We start from the raw sequence: 14,953 nt of genomic DNA, 5'->3' as shown, positions 1-14,953 counted from the left end.
GGGGGGTGGTGTATGAATCTGTAATGCTTAGGTGACAAAGAGTCTCTCATATTAACTTGAATGGTATCCTGTTGCACTAGCCATGCAGATGAGTCTTCAGAAGTAATTTCACAGGACTGAAAGGTTTCCTGCTAGATCCCTGCAGTGGAAGCCCTGCTGATGTGGCAGTTGCACCCACCCAATGAATATAGGGCATCTTGATTGCTGAAGTGTAGCAGCTATTGAGTGCCCTTGTTTTGTGTGCTTCACAGTAGTTGGGGCCTTTGGCCACTATTGACCATAAATCAGATTCAGCCTGCATATAAATGGAGACCCCTGGGGAAGCTATTTTGAGCTAGAGCCCCTGGAGCAGCATGCTGTGGTTGTAGACTTTCCCCTTTGGTCAGAATGCCACCCAAGGACACTCCTTGAGATGACTTGGGTTGGGATGCTGCCCTGAGAAAGTCCTCAAGGTTGAGAGCCCTCATGTGTTACGAGAGTGATAGAGTATTTTGGGTTGTCATTAAACTCTAAGGAGTGGTGCTTTGTTCTGTGTTTTGGGTTGTTGTTAAACCCTAGGAAGTTCTTCTGTTCTCCTCTCATAAACATTTGAGCCTGTAATTGAATAGTTGTGGAGGGCTATTTAATTATGTTGACAATTTTTTTTTTTTTTTTTTTTTCCTCTAAAAACTGACCATAGAGCCTGTCATGCTGTCAGGCTTTGAGCATCAAGGGCAAAACCCTCTCATGTGGCTGTTTCCTCCAGACAAGCAAAACCTGAAAAAGTTATTGTTAGCAGCAACGTGGCAGTCCACTCTGTGGTCCATCCTAGGCTGGAGCAGTGTTCATGACTATGAACAATGTTCAAAGCAGACTGATTTTGGAAGCTCTTAGTCTCTACTTCTAGAACAAACCCATCAGACTGATCTAAGGTGGTGAATTTCAGCAGTTCTCAGCTCAGCTTTACTCCTCAGCATATGGATCCTAGGGTGCTACTACAGAGAGACATCTCTGGAAAAGATTTGCCAGGAACAAAATTATGAGTTCCAGAACTCAACATCTAATAAAACTTAAGGTGGATCTAGCAATATTTTATATAACAAAAATAATAATTTAGTGAGGACAGAATGCAGATTCTTCTTCCTCCACACTTACAGAGCTCCAATTTAAACCTAATATATCTGTTATTCAGGTGATATATATTGACATATGTGCCCTGAAATTATTTTATGTTTCTTAGGGACTAGATCATTGTCCTTAAATTGTTTTTAATTTTTTCTTCAATTTATTGATATGTTTACTCATGAGAACTTCATAGAAAAAATATCCTTTTTATAAAATATATATATTTATTGGAAAAATAATTAATCCATCTACTGAGAAATGAAAAAATCTTTTCAAAGACTCTGAGCAAGCTTTCCTCTATAACTTCTGGAGTACAGCATCCTTGTTCTGCTATGCCACTTTTGTTGTAAAGATCTTAGGCCTGCATCTTTAGCAGCTTCCTGTGGATTTATTTCAACTCAAAAATATGACTATTGTTTTTACTTATATCAATTCTGGCAGCTTCAGTTAAACATGCTTTCTTCATGTAAGAATCCCCTGAAGGAAATTCTATCAAGTAGTAAATTGTTCCTTTCCAACTGTCACTAATGAGAGTATGAGCTTCTCTTTCCCATGTGTTATATATTTTAAAGGGTTTTTAAATTTTGAATATGATTAAATTACCAAGATTTACTATGTTTATCTCTGAGATATCCTTACTGTGAAGTATATTACATTTGTGTTTTATTCTTTTTAAAATTAAATTAAATTCTCAACTATCCTAATTACTGTTTTCCAAGAATGAGTAGAAAAAAGGCACATCATCTGTGCAGTAATCATAATTATCCCAATGATAAAACAGATAATAATAATTTGTCTGCAAAGATGTGTTGTGAATACAACTTTAGTTTGTAGGATGTAAAATTATAAGACCACCTAGTGCACGAACAACTTTCTGAAATCAACAAAGAAATATTGAAATTTATGAGCTGATTGAAGGCAGTCCCAAGCCTACAAAATAATGGGGGGTTCAATGTTCCCAGGTGTTTAGGTGTAAGTTACTTCAACTGCAGCTGCACTTATTTTAAGTGATCTATTTGCCAGATCCACTGCCTACATGGAGGCCTCACAATTAGCCTACATAAACATCAGACTGATAGAAAAAAATGTGTGTGCAGGTGGACTTCAGAGGGTGTCCAGTCACTGGATGCACTGTAGCAAGGTGCTAAACCAGGTTTGCTTTCACAGATGTGATCTTTTTTGCTCTAGAAGGATATTTCTTACTGACCTCCACAGGCTTGCCCTTACATGTTTTCTGGCCAAATGGATGCTATGGAATTTACCCCAAGTGACAATGTTGTTGATGTCTTCTGAGAGGCTGTTATCTTTCCCCTCTTTTAATTCATCTGCCTGTATGACAGAGTAGAAACAATTTTATGCAGCATGTTTTGAAAACAGATTTTTCTGACCTCTTTTTGAACTCTTAAACCCAAATGCCCACCTTTGCGTTACCTTGCTTCCCAAGTATCAATTAAGTCACAGCCTGATGTCTCCTTACAATACTTGCAGTACTAAGAGATTTTTAGTCCTAATAGAACTATGGCTTAGCATATGTGAAGTTTCTGGCTTCGTTAGTTTAACTCAATGATAAAAAATCAGAACCATGTGGTTGCTCTTATTTTTTCAGATACCCTCTTCACATATTTTTTTCTTCCTTTGTCTTTTTGCCATTGCTTGGTTTTATACAACTGGGTTTTAAATATGTTTTTGAAATATCAGCTTGTACTTTTTAATAACTCTTTGAAGTGCCTATGAATACTTTTTTAATGTAGGTGCTGAAAGCATAGCTGATCTATTGTAGCTGCAAATGAAAAGAGTTCTTATACAAGTAAAAATGGAGTGAGATGCAAACCTATGTTTAAGTCTAAAAACCCACAGCTCTGATTAGGTGTAAGCCAGATACCTTGAAATATTTAGATGAGGAGAATATATTATTGAATGACAAGTTAAACCCCACTAGATTATTTATTAATGTGAAAAAAAAGCAATTAGAGTTTCAACCTAAATGTTTAATGTTTCAGGTTTCCTCAAAACTGCACTTGCTTGTGAATTAGAGGTTGTACTTTCAAAGCAAGTTTAATTTCCACAAACTTTATAAATGCCAAAAAAAGTGGGGAGTGGAGGTCATATACCTACCCACTCTTCATACAAGGCAGATTTAAGAATACAATGAAGTAGATGAGGACTTTTCTCACACTCATCTCTCTGTCTGTCAGTGTGCCACACAGAGTAATGCTTTAATCTGTCATGCCATCATCTTCACTAAAACTGTAAGTCAATGCTGAACTGTCCACCCACTGTTTTCTTACAGTGCTACCCTTAGGTGTGCAAAGAAACAGCAATTAAACAGACTAGACTAGCTCAGGATCCCTGTGAAAAAAGACTGAGAACAAGGGAGGAAATTCCCCAGTAATAGAAGCAGATCTTTGATCACTTTGAATAGCTGGATTTATTCAGAATTTATAAAAGTTTCTCAGCAGAACTGTGGTATGCAGATTTTTTTTTTTTTTTTTTTTTTTTTTTAGGGTCTGTTTGAAGTTTCACACTAATTTTATTTTTCAGATATACTGATAGCTGATCTCTTCCAACCAAGGAAGAGACAATTGGAAAAAGACACTGGAAAAAGTTTTAAGATGTTCTTGAACTACTCAGATAGCAAGAATAAAGGGGGAGGAAGAGTTAATGTATGTTTGGTTTTTAAAATTTACTTATTTTTTTTAATCACCCAGGATGGAATAATGGAGTCATGAGGTGGTCTGTGCGTGGTGGTCCATGAGGACTTTAGAGAAAGGATAGCTGTAGCTAACAGCTGTAGTTAAGACAGGGAATGTTTTTTTATTCAACATTACACCATTTTCTGAGTTCAAAGGCTTCTGTTGATGAACTATGCCCTTTAGAAAAGACTAAAGACTGGAATATGGTTTTCTGTGAGATGAGTTTGTCTGGGATGTTTGAAGATATAACTTTAAAGTAAATTCTGTTTGCTTTCTGAAGATTAAGAATACTAAAGAGCAGAAGGGACATGAAATATCAGTATCACTAGGACACAAAATTTTGTTACCAAAAATAATACTGCCATATATTTTCTCACAATGACATCTAACAAACCTTAAAAGTAATTAAAAAATTTTCATGTTTTAAGGAAAACTGAAGCTAAAACCACATGCTTTTTTTTTTTTTTTTTTTTTTTTTTTTTCCATCTGCTAATTTAATGAGCTTGCACATTAGTTCCGTGTGCTTGCAAACTCTTGAACTTGCAAACCTAAAAAATGCATTCATGATTTTAACTTCAGAATTCTCTTGAATAGTTGTGGATGTTGTCTGACAGAAGGATGAGAAATGAATCATAACTTGCCAAGTGTAACTTGACCTTAATAAATCTGCTCAATAAGTTGTCTCTCTTATCCTTTTGGAATTTCAAAGGAAAATTTAAAGAAGCCCTTCAATTTAAACAAATGTAATTGTATATATCTCAGCATTTCTATGTGTATGAATGTTATTTATGGTCCTAATTAGATTATGGAAACATAAATGTGTTTCTACACATATACTCATACATACACACATGTAAAAAGTAGAAAGAAATTGAGCAAAGATTTCTGATGTAAAACTTTTTGTATCACTATACCAGGAAGCAATTCAATCTGAGTACATAAAAATAGACAGAAACAGTGAGGAAGTCTAAGTAGGATTTCAGATATTCTAAAAGTCTGTTTTCATGCTTCTCCCTAGTTTTTATTACTACATCTACATTGAAATATAGAATATCTTTTCTAATACATGTTTAATTTATTTGTCATTTCTTCAGGTATGACATTTGTGTATGTTAGCTTCATCCACTTAGAGAAGAGGATATTTATCAAGTGATTTAGAAAAGCAGTGACCCTGTTTGAAGCCTGTCTTCTCCATGGGGCAATAGGCATTAATAATTCACAAAATCTTCTAGGCTAGCACCCCTGCACTCAAATTAAATCCTCCATCAGAAATGTACGAATAGCTCGAATATGCATAAAAACTGAGATTATTTGGCAAGCAGAAGTGAGGTCATACAGAGTCAAAAAGTTTACCCCTTGCTGATTCTGCATAACCAGAAGCCTCCATTGCAATCTCTGAATGCTTCAGGTGCAGAAATAAGGCTCTACCTGAACTTCATATCTTTAATTCTGGTCACATAGTTAACATATCTTAGCAGCAAAAAGTGACTACTTATTATTGTTTTCAATTTAATAAGTGATGGTCCCTGTCAGCATTGTCACTTCCCTCTGAAAGATCAAGAGCTATAACAGAAAGCAATACTAAGAGAAGATTAAAATAGATTGAAGCAATGGAGAGAATTTAACATACTAAAAGCTAAACAAAATCAGATATCTAGATAAAAAGATAACCCATAGAGAGTCATCAGAACTAAACCAACAAAGATATAGGCAGTGGCATAGGCAGGGATTAATTGAAAATGAAGGTGAGTGAGTCTTAGAAGAGCAAAGCATGGGGATAGGGGAAGCAAAAGAACAAAGGAAATATCAACAATGAGGAAGAAAGAAGGATCAAAGGAAATAAAATTAGATATACAAGACAAAAAATAGAGAAGCTACAGATCAAACCTAATATTGCAGTATACAGGCAAGTCATCAGACAAACACCACCTCAAGTTTTGAAATGATACTGCAGAAAAGAATCTAAAAAATCTATCTTCCTGGAAGCTGTAGCAGAAATCAGTATTAACACAATAGAAACTCTTTAAGGTGGAAACACTGTGTGCTTCCACAGTTGTATCTCCACAATTTTATAATATAAAAATATGTATTACTTTAAGGCATATTAAACTAAAGAATTGAGCGGTAATTCCACTCAGTGCAGTGTCAGTAAGATCTACTCCAGAAACAGGAGGCTTAAAAAGGATGGAAGGAGGGACTTGCTCACAAAAGCTTTTTATATGTGTGTAAAGGAGATGTGGGGAGTTCTACACCGTGTAAAAGCTCACAGCACTCACTTTAAAAGCAGAATGATAATAATGCCAGTGTATGTAAAGAAGCAAATTCTTGTGAACATATAACAACAGGGGGAAATTCCATTCTCTTCCTGCTCCATTGAAAACAAATTGAGAACATCTAAAGGAAAAATAACTTCTTAACTAGATTCCATTAGATTTCTCACAGGAGGGGAAAAAATGTTTTGCAAAAGAGAAATGAGAACAATTCTTCATATAAACCAAATACGACAAAGAAAACAAAACCAGTTTATCTCTAAATACTAATGGCAAGATGTTTGTGGTTGGTTTGGTTTGGTTTGGTTAGGTTTTTTTAAAGCTTGGCAACTGTTCATATGGAAGTGGTTAAATAATGGAAACACCTTTTTCCTAAGTATTTGGATATATTTATAAGTAATATTTATAGTACATGATCAAAAAAAACCCAACAGGAGAAACTTCTCAGGGCTTTCATCTCGTATTTTTCTGTTTTACCAAGTATTTATTGTTAGTGTTAGTCATTAGAAGATATCTTTCCCTCACTGACCCTAGTATGTGAATTATAAATCACGTTGCTTTTTTTTCAGGTGCTATTTTTCAGGTGCTCATGAAAAATATTTTGGATTACCAGTTACTCCTAAGATTACCTAGAATTAATCAGGATATACATTGTCAGAAGAATAGCACAGCTTGTTTTTCAGCTGTCATTCTGAACTACTTACTCTTAACATCAAAGAAAATCTTGAGTTGAATGCATTTATGAGAATCCAGTCATAAGCAATACAATTATAGTAGCTATAGATACATTGTACAGAAGTAGAGAACAAAAAAAAAAAAAAAACCAAACCCAAACAACCACCAACTTTTTTTTTTTTCCTACCTATGCTTTAAATAAGATATATGAGAGTATCCTTCACAGAATCAACACTAAGGTTGAAGGGGGCTTTAGAAAATCTTCAAGTCTGCTCTCACTACAAGGTCATACCTGTACTTTCTGTAGCCTTTCAGACTCCTGTTGTAAGTAAGCCTACAAACTCGAGCTTGTAAGTAAGGATTTCCAAAGAGCGTGTGACAAAGACCCCAGTTTGCCAAGTGTAACTTAAGCTTAATAAATCTGCTCAATAAGTTGTCTCTCTTATCCTTTTGGAATTTCAAAGGAAAATTTAAAGAAGCCCTTCAATTTAAACAAATGTAATTGTATATATCTCAGCATTTCTATGTGTATGAATGTTATTTATGTTTCCTAATTAGATTATGGAAACATAAATGTGTTTCTACACATATGCTCATACACACACACATGTAAAAAAGTAGAAAGAAATTGAGCAAATATTTCTGATGTAAAACTTTTTATATCACTATACCAGGAAGCAATTCAATCTGAGTACATAAAAATAGACAGAAACAGAGTTCTGGTGAGCTCCTTGCTACCTTGCATTCAGCAAGGTTATCAAACCCATCTATGTAATACTCTCTGAGGGATGTAATTTTTCTGGATGTTCTAGGGAATATACTGGAGAGCTGAAGAACCTTTAAAAGGGTCCTAGTTCTCCACTTAATGGATTTACTATAACCTTGAGGGAAGAAAACATATTTTGAAAATACACTTATCCTAAATAAAATTGTGATAAATGTAGATACACATTTCCATTTGCATTGATTATAGCAGATAAGAAAGAGAGTGTTAGAAAAGACACAGGTGAGGAGAGAACAACAACAACAAAATCCTGTTATTCCTAGATGGCATCTGGCAAGTGGTTTTTTGACTTATTGTTTCTGCTTTGTTTGTTGTTTACTGGTTGTTTTGCACCACAAGGTGCTGGTCCACTCTGATTCCAGCAAGAAAGACACTCCGTAAGGTATCTTTTAAAATGCTATTTGTTAGAGCTAACACTATAAGGAGAAAATACTATAGTTAATCTTACATCCCTTTAGATATTGGGAACCCATAGCATCAAGTGGGCCTCTTATCTATGTGCAGCATGCTGAGTATACCCCATCCCTAAAAAGAGAATCTCTAATTTCAGTCTTCTGAGCTGTTACAGGATTTTCTTACAAGGAAGCAGCTCCATCCTTCATTTCTGCTGTCAAACAGAAATTATGTTTGCCTAAGAATTTCTTGCCATGCTTTTAGTTAAAGGTGAGACCATACAGGTGGCATAATCACTGGTGCCAGATGGGAGCTGCCTTCAGGTTCCACCGCTGCAGTGAGGTTACTGAGTTTATGCTGCAGCCAAGGGATTTGTGCAGCACAACACAGGCTGAAGACCATGCTGGATGTGCAGGAAAGCACAGACTTAGGTGTAGTCCAGTCAACTGTAATATGGATCACCACCTCCTTGATGTACAATGCTTTTCCAGTCAGGATTACTACACTTGCCTTACAAACCTTTCTGATACACTTCTCATGGAGAATTTCTAGTTTCCTTCCTAACCTATGTATAAAGTTGCTTCTAAAATAAATAATTTTCTGTTGATGAAAACTACTAACTTTTATAACTATTCTTATTTTTTGAGTTCCAGGGATCAGAACATATCTAATCCTTTTCCTCAATTTCTAGATAAGCAGCACCTATTTCTTATTTGTTTTTTATAGGTCATGTTTTTAATGCTACTGATCATTCTCATGTGTGTCTTCTCTGGACACTCCTCACACAGTTCACAAATTTTGTGAAGTTCAGGCTCTAAAAGAGATTTAGATGCCGCCTTGCTGGAACTCAACAGGGGAAGTTTTATGGAAGTATTTCAAGGTTTCTTCCCCTAGATCCTGTTCCTGCTGATCTTCTACCTGCTCAGTTATTACTGCCTATGCCATATGTATGCAGATGATTAGTCCATTTTAAGTATAAATTTGTATACACTGTTGGATTTCCTATTTTCCTATTTGTAGTTAATTTCTCCAATTTCAGCTGTTCAGTTCTTCCATAGAAGGATGTTAAACGTGCTGATGTCAAATCCATGTTACTGCTCTAACCCTACCTCTGCTTCTTTTTCCTCCTCATTAAAGAGTAAGTATTGTATTTATTTTCCTCAAATCATCCAAAATCCTGATATAACTGCCACATGTGAGCTCTCAAGCATAGCCAATTGTAGCTTTAAGATTTTAACTGACCACTGCTTAAGTAGTTTGGAATGAAATTCATTGGATCATGGTAATTTGAATATTTTATGAATGTATCTCTTTCCTTTTCTGTTCTTTATTGTAGACTGAGACTGCTCTTTCTATATAATAAAACATTTGAAAATAATTTTACATTTGTTCACCTCTCAAGTTTTGTTATCCTGTATTCCTGATCATTGCTTAAAACTCTTCACTCAAATATATCATGTCAATATATACAGTGTTTTCTCTCTCATTAATGAGTAGCCTACTATTATTCAATAATAATTATCAATAGAGAAAGAAAAATTTTGCTAGTATCAACATGTGTGGAGCGATGCTTTTCTTTAGAGGATCCATGCATTTCTACCTGAGCTTTTGAAGTGTTAACAAGAACTTCTCACCTCTTGCTCCTTTTCACTGTGGTTTGATTTGGTTTGGTTTGTTTTTTTTTATCTTCTGAGACTCTTGGCACTATCACAGGCATTGAAAATGGATATGTTCTAGTATCATTACTTAGAAGAAAACTTGTTAATCCATTGTGATGAAAACAGTATTGTTGCATATAAACTAATGAATTAATCTGGTAAAAGATGGATCATCTTGCATTCTAGCTGGTCCTCAGAGATTAGAGGAGTTAGGTGTGGCTGGATTTATCTCTTAATAGGTATGACAATTGGGGCTGTGACTATAGGCCTGACATCAGATGCCCAAACAGCCCGTGTGCTGTAGATCCAGTTGTGTTCAAGAGAATCAGTCAGGCTCATGAATGGTACGATTTATTTTTATGCAACATCTACAGATTCTTTGAGATTGCCTACGATAAATGCAAAAACTGCAGGTTGGCTATATGGCAATACACAGAAAAAGAGCAATTGCAATCACACACACTTAATTCCTGGGTAATCACTCAGCGTAGCCAAGGGCCCAAATCTTACCAACACCAAAAGGCATCCCTTCTGGTTGGGGGGGGGGGGGGTCTGTCCCTCTGATTTGGTATCGGATTATTGTCCCTCCGATTTAGATACAAACTCAGGGTAGTATTTATCTAACCATATATGTGTGTGAGTGGGTGGAACTGTGGTTAAGACATTGTTTCTTGAGTAATGGCACAGGACATTCCCTGGTGCAAGGTATGTGCTGTTTCTGTGGGAAAAGAGGAAGAATGAGAGATGAGATTTACAGAGTTCTGCAAAACAGTCTTTGGGAAAAGGGGAAGAGCAGTAGATAAATCTGTAGAATCATGTCAAATGTTGCTTGAGAAAAGTGGAAGAACAGGACCATGTGGCCTCCACCTCACTTCACATTCCTCCTTAATGACACAGCAACACAAATCACTGGATCTCCATCCTGTCCTGTGTTTGTTCTGGGCACCATGTGTTAAGGAAATGTGTGCTTTGCAGATTTTATGCTGTTTTGCTTTCCCCACACTTCAACAAGTGCTTTTCTTCTAGTAGGATAGATTCACATTTCAATATCTGTATGTACTAGAACTTCTATTTTATATGAACATGTTTCTACAGATAGATATAGTTGATGCAAACCCATAAAATAAATAGTGCTGTGTTTTAAGACCTGTCACTTCAAATCAGATATATATACTCTGAGATCATAGTAAATTAGTGTGACCGACCTTTTATGCATCGTGATCTTTTTCTGATCAGATGTAAAAGCTTATTCTCATTTGTTATTAGTTTTATATAGTTTATAAAACCTCAGGCTTGATTAACACTGTATTTCTCATAAGAGTTGGCATTTATATAATGTAATTTCCAAACAATTTTATAAGATCTCATGTAAAAGGTAAAATAATACTATAAAATAATGAACATAATAATTATATTTTACTTTTTACAGTACTTGCGTATTTTCTAGTTTATTTCCAGAAAATGTTGAACTTTAGCATAAACCTTAGATGTTGTTTGAGGTATTTGCAGAAAACATACAACTATATTAGAGCTGGTTGAATTATGTGATTGCAATTGCCCAGTGATAAATAAACAATGCTGAGCTGTTCTCAATACTCAAAGTTTAAATTTCATGGAAATACAGGAAAGAAGCCTGTCCTGGTTTAGTTCAGCTTGTTTGGTTTGGATTGGTGGTTTGTTTTAAAGGCCTTTGAAAGAATCACATTTGCTCAGAAAGGGACTATAAATTTATAATGAAAATAGTCTCAGTACTGTAATACTGCCTTGAAACTACAGATTAAATCAGTATAATACAAACATTTAAGAGGATATCCAATTCCAAGTCTTAAGTCAATACCTATAATGAATAACAAAAGCATGACAGGTGTGGAACATTAGTAAGCATATTATTATTTGGGCTGTCTATCTGAATCTTGACATTTACAAATGATCTCAGATTATTAATTATAAATGGTTCTCCCTGTTGACCACTTAATTCAGAACTGTACGTTGTTTTTTTAAAGGTACCATAATGGAGAAGATACTGGAGAAACTGTGAAGGGAGATGTTTCCTAAAATTTTTAGAAGACAGTGTTGTGCAAATGAAGGATAGTATATAAGAGCTTTAGTGTGTTAAGGAGACAAGTGAACACAGAATTTCTAGGGAAATTGATCTTGCTATCCCCTAGGAAGAGAATAACAACTGCAGATAGTCTTGCAAATTCTACCAGTACATGAATAAAAAAGATTTATGAAAGATGTTTAAACTAAGAAAAAGAGTCTGAGATTTTATGCAGAGATTAGGAGTTTCAGGGGAAGTGTTATAGAAAAAAGTAATGGGAATATTGCCACAATTAGTGTTTGGTTTTTGTTTTGTTTTGTTTTGTTTTTTTTGTGGATTATTACATTAAATGGGGGAAATAATTTCACAGGGAAAAAAAAAAAAAAAGGAAAAAGGATCATTATTTCTTCTCACAGGTAATTAGTGACAGAACAAGAGGGAATGGCTTTAAACTCCAACAGGGGATGTTCAGACTGGACATTAGGGAAAAAAAAAAATCACAGAAAGAGCAGTCAGACAGTGGAATAGGCTGCCCAGGGAGGGGGTGGAGTCACCATCCCTGGATGTGTTTAAGGATTGTTCAGATGTGATATTGGGGGATATGGTGTAGGGGAAAACTTTCTAGAGTAGGGCTGATGGTTGGAATTGATGAACCCAAGGGTCATTTCCAACCTGAATGATTCAATGATTCTGTGTGGAGTAAGGGACTGAAAAGAATAAAGCTGAAAACTTCATTCACATATTATGATAAATGTGCCTGGATCAAGAAGATCAGTTTTCAAGTTGAATAGTTTGGTCAGGATTGCAGGATAGCTACGTGCTGAAAGTTATGAACGGTATTTGACCTATATTTCCTAAAGTAGTGAGTGCTTGCTGTTATTGTTTCTGATTGAAGACACACAGAGGAAACAATGGTTTCAAAATCTATATTCCTACAGTAAACAAGAAAAGAATGTATGGAGCAGAATAAAAAAGGAGAAGACAGGGAAGAATTGAAAAAAAGAAACCTAATTAATTGTGTTAATTCAGGCTGTGTAAAACTTTACTAGATGCCAAGGAAAATAAAGTTAGAAGGCAAATGAAGGAGTATAAATAAGGAAGGAGTAGACAAATTTAATCATTACAAAGAACAATATTTTCTAAGGAATGAAACAGGACAGAATGAACATAAGATACACAGAGTTATTGTGCAAAAGATTGAATGAGAGAAGTATGGCCAGAACAGATGTTAAATGAATGACCTTGGTGAGAGTTAAATCAGAAAGCCAAATAAATATATTGTCCATATAATGGCAAGATGAACCTCTGAGTTCTGAGATTATAAGGTTGAATTAGAAACTATCAGATATGGAGAGGAAGCAATTGCTTGAGCCGAAAAAATGGCAGAGTAGCACAGAAAGAGTGACTGAAAAAAATCTGGAGAATATATTTAAGCAATATCTATAAATATAATAAAATAAATAGACTTTTCTGTTAGATTCATTTGTGCTCAACTACGTGTGTCTTGAAAGGAATTTATATTAGCACTGCCAATAAGATTTTCGTACACTCTTCTCCAAATGACTAAGTAATTTCTTGCTTGTTACTAAAGTGCTAAATAACTCTAGAACAATATTTCTGTAGGAAGTACTTTCCAAGCCTCATCAAATATTCTGTTCATAAGGAATGGACAGAGTAATTTGTTTTCCACACCATTTGTTTTGGTACATAATACTCATTGGAGGCATTAGGTGTATTGTAATGTATCTTAAAGGGGGGAACAAGAAAACTAATCTCTTCCTTGTGGTACATTTATTTACAATGACCTCTTTTTAAAGTGCTTAATTCATATGACAAAAGTTACATTATAATAACATGTCACTGCTTAAGACATAAATGTTGCTGGTTTTAATAATTTAATAATGATTCATAATTTTTACAAGATATATTTTTTCTGACAAATAGATTTTTTGTTGTTTTTCTTCATTTGCCTGTTGAGTTAAATGTTTAATTTTGAACAATGAGCCACATTCTGAGCTAACATTAATAAAATTCAGTGAAAGAAATAGGTTTTTAATGCCTATGTAGTCTATCCAATCACAAAGAAAGCAAGGTGGAGAAAGTCTGCCATAACTAAACCAAAATTCTGGTGCTGGAAATCTTTCAAATTTTTACTAACAGTAGAATTTACTATTAGAAGAAATCTACTGTTAATAGCAAAAGAACTGTTATAGTTCAGCTAAATTCTTCTAATAGTGTAATACTCTGCAGTGTTATAATTTGAACACCATAATCTGTACTGGACTCAGGAAACATGAAAATAAGTTAGTAACATGGTCTTAAAATCCTCAATCAATACTAAATACCCTGCAAAAAAAAGCATCTTCCTTTGGATTAGAAGGAATTCTGCATCTTGGTCATGAAAACTGCAGATAATTATAAGAATGTGTGAAAATTATCATTGTTAATATGAATACGTTCAAACTTGGATTACACTAAATAAACCTTAAGTTCTTCTTTAAGCCTTATGAAGGCTACTGTGATTAAAAAAATAAGACATATGAGTAACAGTACGTAGTAGACACTAGGATTATTTTTTATGAGTTCCTGACTGCCTTTGTCAACATTAGTAGCTTTGTCTTTTCTAATAGATAACCTTAACAGGTGTAATTAAACAATATGTCCTTGGTTCCCACAGAAGTCACAATGTCATAAGTGGATTAGATTTACTTTACCATAAACCCTTTAATTCCTAGTGACTGAGCTTTTTGTACACTGTGATTGAGGGTCTTTCACAGTCTACTTCTTTTGATTTGCTTGAATTGTACAGAGTTTTGTTTTCTAGGAAGTTATAAAGTTATATGAAATGATCATAGGCTCATTTTCTATGGTGCATGCTGGATGTAAACTTTGAGATATATATTTGTGTAAATTGTAGCAATGACTTGTGGGTCAAAATACCTCCCTCTGTTCAGAAACTGCCAGAAATACAGTTTCTGAGCTGTGTGCGCTGCCTTTGCAATATTTTCCTATTTTTAGTTCCTCTGTGATAGAAAAGTCATTAAACCAGAAGAAATTATCTCAGACCACATTAGGCAGTTAAACTCAATCCAAAGTGGGATTTGTACGTGTGTCAAAGGGCCTTTTGTTACCTCATTGGCATCTGGGCTGATGCTAAATCTGGAAGATACATCAAAATACTTAAAACATAAGCAGTTTCATTTTTAAGAACCCAATCCATGCATGATGTACTGTATAATGTTACTTTTCATTGGAGTTACAGAGATAACCCTAAGTTGTCTCCTGTAGCGTAACAGGAAATCAATGTATTTGTTAACACCAGTTTCTCAGAGCTC

Source organism: Athene cunicularia (assembly GCF_003259725.1).
Source record: "Athene cunicularia isolate RWA chromosome 3 unlocalized genomic scaffold, athCun1 chr3_part1, whole genome shotgun sequence".
NCBI lineage: Eukaryota > Metazoa > Chordata > Aves > Strigiformes > Strigidae > Athene > Athene cunicularia.
This window is presented reverse-complemented; position numbering follows the sequence as displayed.